Source organism: Gavialis gangeticus, unplaced genomic scaffold (genome assembly GCF_001723915.1).
Source record: "Gavialis gangeticus isolate Ggan-Ray unplaced genomic scaffold, GavGan_comp1, whole genome shotgun sequence".
Lineage (NCBI taxonomy): Eukaryota > Metazoa > Chordata > Crocodylia > Gavialidae > Gavialis > Gavialis gangeticus.
Genome location: NW_017729022.1, coordinates 144,430,881 through 144,438,528, shown reverse-complemented (window position 1 = coordinate 144,438,528; position 7,648 = coordinate 144,430,881). Strand labels below are relative to the sequence as shown.

The 7,648-nt window shown below is 46.4% G+C and overlaps 1 long non-coding RNA gene across 1 annotated transcript in view; it reads left to right on the top strand.

Moving 5' to 3' along the window:
* Positions 1-6,495, top strand: part of LOC109297074 — an 18,478-nt gene extending 11,983 nt beyond the window's left edge. Inside the window, exon 3 of the long non-coding RNA XR_002097190.1 lies at positions 6,427-6,495. This is a non-coding gene — a long non-coding RNA (uncharacterized LOC109297074). The remainder of the gene's footprint in view (positions 1-6,426) is intronic.
* The last annotated feature ends 1,153 nt before the right edge of the window (positions 6,496-7,648 follow it).

Genomic DNA, 7,648 nt, shown 5'->3' with positions numbered 1-7,648 from the left:
GGTAGGATTGGAAAGTGTTACTCCCTGGAAAAAAAGGTTAATTTTTATCCTGGAATAAACCAGGGAGTGAACAGGTGTCTGAACATAGCTGTTTACGCTACTAGAGAATGGATCATTAAGATCACAATAAATCAGTTTGCATAAAAAAAACTACTGATCCACATTCAATTTCTGAGCCTCACTCAATTAAGGCTAATGACTGGAGATTCCCTAGGGAAGGCTTAAACCTACCAGAAGTTGCTCAAAGATGCACAAAATGAGAACCTACCTTGAAAAGGGTGTAACTCAGGGGTGGGCAATTATTTGAGTTTGAGAACCACTTAGAGAATTTTGTTGAGCTGTCATGGACTGAATCAGCACCTTCTCCCATCCCACCACAGCTCACCAAATCTCCCTGAATGGCTCTGCTTCATGCTGAGAGGGCATCCGGGATGGAGCCATGCATGGGCAGGGAGAAGCATCCAGGAATCAGATGGGTGGGTGGTGTTGAGGCTGTATTCTCAGGGCCATGACAGCATAGGGCTAGAGCCAGGAAAGAGCTGTGATCTGCTCCTTGCATGTCCTTGTGACAGGCACCAGTTCTGTGGGCAGCTGCATGGAGGAGTGGATCACATCTGCCCTGGGCCCAGCTCCACACTATCACCACTCTGCAATCCCAGGGTCTTCATGGAGACCAGCCAGGACCTGCATGGGCAGGGCACATGGCAAGATGGATAGGATGGGGCCACAAGCAGGGGTGGAGTGGTGTCTGGGAGTGGGATGGGCAGGTGGGGCTGGGTCCAGGATCTTGAGGTGGTGATAACATGGGGCCAAGGCCTGGGGCAGAGCCATGATCCACTCCCTTAACACCCCTGCCTGTGTAACAAGCACCCATTGTGGGGGCATGTGGGAAATGGATTATGGCTTGGGCCCATCTCCATGCTTTCTCCATCCCATGATCCATCCCTGCAATCCTGGCCCTGCCTACCTGTCCCTCTCCCAGATGCTGTCCCACCTCTAGCGGTGGGTGTAAGGTATATGGGCCAGGGTGCATGGGCAGCTGGGCTGGCTCTGGCAGCAGTGGCAACCAGAATGAGCCACTGCTGCTGTGGTTGCCGGGAAGCCAGACCAGCTACTATGTTGCCTCAGCCCTACTGCATGCTCAGTGGAGGTGGGACTGTCTGCATGTGCTAAAGATCAGCCTGCCCTCTGTGCCTGGGCTGGGTGGAACCAAAGTAAGGACCTGCCGTGGGCCATACAAAATCCCTTGGTGGGCCAGATAAGGACTGCAGGCAATATTTTGCCCACCTCTGGTTCAAGTACTGGTATCCAAGAAAGGAATCAGGACTGAGACCTGGCTAAAAAGAGTATAGGCTTCAGACTTCTGGAACTCTGAGTAAGGTTTGAGCAGCTCACTGAGGGAGCCATGAAAATAGCCCAAAGGTATCCAGAAGTCTGAGAGCCTAGTGTTAGTCTGAGGCATCATGGGTACACCCTCCCTATATCTTGGATGAATTTCAGAGGCATTTAAGAACATTTAAGAGAGCCTCTAAGGGCTGAGGTCTCAAGAAAGAACTCTTCTGTGGAGTCCCTGGCAATGATTCATTTGCTACAGAGGTTAGAAATCTAAAATTCTAAGAAATCTAAAAATCTTGGGCACAATTCCTTCAAGAGCTGCAAACACAGAGAGATAAATCCCAGTCATTTACGATGATTAGGGACTCAAGTCTAGGTATATTCAAAATTACAATGTCCCAGTTACTCCTGCCCACTATCCTTTTGCTGCAGCTAGCACACAACAGGTTTGGTTATTGGTCCATCTTCTGAGTCAAGAGGATTGGACTAGATGAATTTCTAAAGTGTCTTCCAGCTCTACTTTCCTATGATTCCATGAAATAGTCTGGCTTACATGACTATCCAAGTATTCCTCCAATGAGAGGAAATCTCAAACTGTCATTGAATGGATTGACCCTACACTGCTCTAAGTTCTCTCCCCACTGAGTTACATTTTATATTTGACTCGAGTTAGGGCAGGGGTGAGCAAAATATAGTGTGCGGGCTGCTTCCAGCCTGCAAGGCCATTCTATCCAGCCCATGGGGCCCCTAAAAAATTTAGAAAAATAATATTTATCTGCCCTTGCTTTCTGTCCAAAATGACAGGAGCTAGGGGAAGTAGGACCCAGAGGAAGCCCTGGTCTGCTCCTCCATCAGCCAGAAGCCCCAGCAGGGGCTTCTGGTCTGGGATCACTTGGCTCCCCGGCTGTACAGGCGTTGGAAACTCAGGTAAGGGGGAGTGGAGAAAAGCAGAGAAGGAGCCTGGGGAAAGGCTGAGTTCAGGAAAAAGTGGCCCTTCCCTGCCCCATGGCTGGCACTCCCTGTTGCAGCTGCTTACAGCCCGCATGGGGCTGTCTTGAGCAGGCACAGGCAGCCCCAGTGCAGACTGTGAGCTGCTGCAGTGTGGGGTGCCAGCTACAGGGCAGGGGACGGGCTGCTTTTTCCCGTGCTCAGCACCACCTTGTAACCCACCCCCGCAGCCAGCCTGGGCCCTGCACTGGTTCCGGGCTTGCTTGCTGAGGCTGCGCCACAGCAGCAGCAGCTGCAGCCCCCCCACTTGCCATGCCAGGCAGTGTTTTCTACTGCTGCTGCCTGGCCGAAGCTTGTGCACTGGCCAGCCCAGAGGCAGTGGTGGCAAACACTGCCTGGCATGGCAAGCGGGGGATCCACTTTCTTCCATGCCAAGCAGCTGCTGCTGCTATGGTGCAGCCCTGATGGGCAAGCCTAGAGCCAGAGTGGGTCCCAGGCTGGGAGCAGGGTCAGGATACAAGTTGGTGCTAAGCATGGGAGAAGTGGCCCATGGCCAGTGCCCCATGCTGCAGCCACTCGCAGCCCACCTGGGGCTGCTGTGCCTCCTCAGGACAGCCCCATGCAGGCTGCGAGTGGCTGCAGCAGGAAGCACTTGTCACGGGGTGGGCTAGGGGCCACTTTTCCCAACACTAAGCACCAACTCTTTCCCTGCCAGCAAGCAGGGGATCAGGGCTGCACACTGCCCCCTGCCTGTACTATGGGTCTAGGGGGTCACTGGGAGTGAGCAGGTGTGGGAGCCAGTGGGAGCATGGGGCCTACACTAGTGTCTCAGGTCCAGCGCTGGTGGGGCCCAGAGCAGTTCAGAAGGACTACAGTGTCCTGGCTGGCAGGGGCTCTATGGAGCTGAGCCAGCTCCCCCTCTCCTTGCTGGTACAGCCCAGCCCAGCTACACAGACCCCCACCAGCTTGCACCCCACTCTGGGCCCTGCCGGTGCTGGCCCTGAGACATTGGTCCCAAGACATTGGGACACTGGTCCCAAGATGGTGACCAGAGGGTGAGGCACCTGTCAAGGGGCGGGGCTACCCATGTGGCCCTCAAAAGCTTGCCAAAACTGGGTAAGCAGCCCTCTGTCCAAAATCATTGCCTGCCCCTGGATTAGGGGGTGTAGCTGGATGGAACAATTATACCAGTTTTTAATTGTTTTGCTATGACTCATGTTTCCTATGTGACAAGGTGAGTGCAAGTGACAAGTACAGTTCACAAGGTGCTAAATTTCGAACAGTTTTTACACACAATTGTCAAATTTAATATGGAATTGGGACCCTCATTCTAGTCTGTCTTGTACCATGTAAATTGTTGGACAGTGAAAGCTAATATAATTGCTCTGATACAAATATAAAAAAAAACAGATAAAGCCTTTTTTGCTTAGAAATTTAGATATCAGAGGTAAACTCTGGGTTTCATGCCTGTAAAATCTCCTTTTATCATCTGTAATAAATCCTTTGTTTAATAAGGTCCAAATACTCATTGGCCAAGAAGAGACATATAGAAGAGCATCTTCCCTATGAATCCCCTCTAGATCTTGTAGCTATCTAATGAGGAGTAAAAGAAGAAACAAGCTCCACATGGCCTATCTTCACATGTCCAAGGGAAAAAAAGAGTTGAAGATGCAGGGAATAGAAGAGGCAGATCTGAGTGGGCATGAGTACATTTCCTGTGAGCAAACAGATGACTACCTGCTCCCCTACCACTTAGTGGTGAGTTGTTGTAATAATGCAGGTGATACCAGCTTGTTTGCCCTGGATCCTGGTATAATTTACCTTAGTATGTAAAGTCTAGATAGATTGCTGTAGTGAAAATATGTCATGTTTCTAGGACTGAGTTTTGACCAATGGTTGAAATAATCTGACAAGGGGTATGACTATAAACGTTCTTTTTTGCATTTTCATATCTGTATTATGTTTGGGAGCTTTGTTGAAGAGTAGTAGCCTGTGGCAGTAAGCTAAGAGGAGGAGAGTTCAACAAAATATTGAATGTTCAATAAGATGCCAGGCATTTCAGTAGCATATTCTGTTAGTGATTTCTGGGTTAAAATGAAATGAAAAGTATTCCAAGAAACTACAGAAGACTATCATATATTACATGTTGATATCCAGCACTGAGCATAGAGGAAAAGGAAGTCAGAAAAACAAATTGTGCCCAAAAGCCTATAGGCAGTAATACTTCTCAGAAAACCCAAACAATTTGTTTTTTCATTCTTTTTTAATACTTGCTACTGCATTCACCTTTTTAGATAACATAGCTAAAAATAATAATAGGCATGTCCCTTCTCGCTTCATTTCAAGCAAATAGGTATGCCTTTACATTGTAGTGTTTATACAAAATGGGATTGTTGTCTTTGCAGGGGTAGCTTGAATATTGTGACCTTAACTCAAGTATGGTGAAGCTTTTGATCTGAGATGGCTACTCTTCAGAGAAGAAGGACAGACTACAGCTCAAGTTAGCAAATCCTATCAGCAATAACAATAATTCTGTGTTGCTGTTCTAGTCATTCTGTGCAATTTAGGTGCTAGTGTACAAATTTGCAGGGCACTCATCACAGGGCTTTGCTACAAGACATTTACAACTGCATAATTAACATTGATTTTATACACTATTCTCAGAATGTAGGTCATGATTGTGCAAAATACAAACATTTGTATAAGTTTATGCATGTGAAAAAAACAAAACAAGATATTGGGTTCAACTTGGATCAATATAGCCATCTCTAAGCTAAGTGCTATACCTGGAGTTAAAGCTAATACTGTATAAAATGCTTTCCAAACTTATAAACATGCATTTATGAACATAGTACTGGAAAGGATCTCCAGGATCATTGTGTGTGTTTCCCTGCTACTACAGGCAACCTTGTCATATAATTCCTATCATAAACTTACCAAGCAATATCTTTAAACTAATTAGGATTTTTTTTGTCCCCATTACTGCAAGGCTGGTACAAGGCCTCTTGTCCTTTGTATTGACAACCTTTCCCAACTTTATGCCACTGAAGTATTTCATCAGCTCCTGATTTTTGTGTCTCTTTATTAAAGTGACCTTTTTTTATTTGACCAAAACCTTCAACTCTGTTAACTGTGAGGCTCTACAGAAGATCTTATTAAAGTTTAGCTTCCCAGGGAAATGTATCATGATCCTAAAACTCCATCATGACCAGGTGACTGCCTCCATCCTGTGCAGTGGCTCTTCTATTTAGCCCTTTGCCATTCAAACTAACATCAAGCAGGGCTGTGTGATTGCACCTATTCTATTTTCTGTCTTTTTATGGTCATCAAAATGCTCATCCATGACCATCTGCCACATGGCATCAGCATCAAGTACAGGATGTACAGGAATCTTTTCAGTTTCTCCCACCTCCATGCCAAAACCAAAGTTACACTGGCCTCAGTTGTGGAACTTTAGTATGCCAATGATGGTGCTGTCATTGCACATACTGAGGATGCCCTACAAATGGCCCTTGACTGCTTCTGTCAAGTATACCAGTGCCTGGGACTGACCCCTAACATCAGAAAAACAAAGGTGCTTCACCAGCTTGCTCCCTGATCTTGGCTAATCAACTTTGCTGGAAAGATCCTCACTGATGGACAGGAGCTAGAGAATGTTGAACACTTTGTATACTTTTGTAGCTATCTTTAAAGACAGCCAACATCAACAAAGAGATCCAGTATAGGATCCATTGTCCCAGCTCATCAAAGACTGAGTTGGCACATGGATATGCCAGCCTTCAGAAGACTGAATCATCACGTATTCAATGAGTATGACATCAGGACTTGAACAAAGCTCTTACTATATAAGACTGTGGTAACCTGAACTCTTCTCTATGGCTGTGAAGCTTGGGTGATCTACAGGGATCACCTGAAAGCCTGGAAAACCATCACCAGCACTATCTCTGGAACATCTTTGGCATAAAGTGGGAGGATAATCATATGAATGCCAGTGTCCTCACTGATGCTAACACCATGAGTATGGAAGTGTTGATTATTCAACATCAGTTGTGGTAGACAGGGCACTGTGTGAGCATGCCTGATGCATGTTTACCAAAACAATTGCTATACTCCCAACTTGTCCAGGGAAAAAGGACACATAAGGGCCAGAGGAAATGTTTCAAGAACACCCTTAAGGTGAACATTAAGAAATGTGGCATTGATACCACAAATGGGGAAAAACTAGCCCGGGACAGGCCTACATGGCAACACCTTGTGAGAGAAGGTACAGCTTACTTGGAGGAAAACTGACTCACCCAGGAGGCAGAAAAACAACAGAAATGGAAGGAAAGGAAACAAAACCAAGAAACCCATGGTCCGACCCTCCTTTTAATCACCTCTTGTGGTGCTTACCAGAAAGTCTGTAGCTCTAGGATCAGCCTTCTTGGCCATCAATGGACTCATTTACAACCCTTTACTTGACCCATAGGAGTGATTATCCTCAATTGTGAAGGATTACTGACACCACTTCCAATTTTTGTGTCAAGATCATTAATGAAATGATTCAAAATTAGACTGACACTTATGGAACGCCACACATAACCTTCCTGCAAATCAAGTTTCCCTTTCAACACAGCTCACTTTTAACTTTCTTTTAGCTAGTTCTATCACATTTTACAGTGTTTGTATAAGTACTTATTTTCCCCAGTTTACCTAATGATTTCCCATGTTAGACTTGACAGAAGGTTTTTTATGACCAGGTCACAAAGTCCTTGGATGCAGCCATTGTGATGGATGTTGTCTCCCTGGACTTCAAGAAGGCCTTTGACACTGTTTCTCACCCCATTCTCATTAAAAAAAAACTAGGCAACTGTGGCATTCATGCCTACACAGTCACATGGGGGGGCAAATTGGCTCAATGGTCGCACCCAGAGAATGGTGGTGGGTGGGTCGTTTTTGACTTGGAGGTATGTGGGCAGTGGAGTGGCTTGGTCCTCAGGTCTATGTGATTCAATATCTTTATCACTGACTTGGAGGTGGGCATGGAAAGTACGCTGTCCAAATTCTCTGATGATACAAAGATGTGGGGAGAAGTGGGCACACTGGAGGGGAGGGACAGAATCCAACTAGATCTAGACAGGTTACAGAGGTGGGCAGATGAGAATAGAATGGAATTCAATGCAGACAAGGGCACAGCGCTGCATCTAGGGAGAAGGAACCTGCATCATACCTATAGGCTGGAGAACTCCCTTCTCAAGAGCACAGTGACTGAAAGGGATCTTGGAGTCATTGTTGACTCCAGGATGGACATGAGCTGCCAGTGCGAGGAAGCGGTCAGTAATGCTAACCATACCTTATCGTTCATCTACAGATGCATCACAAGCAG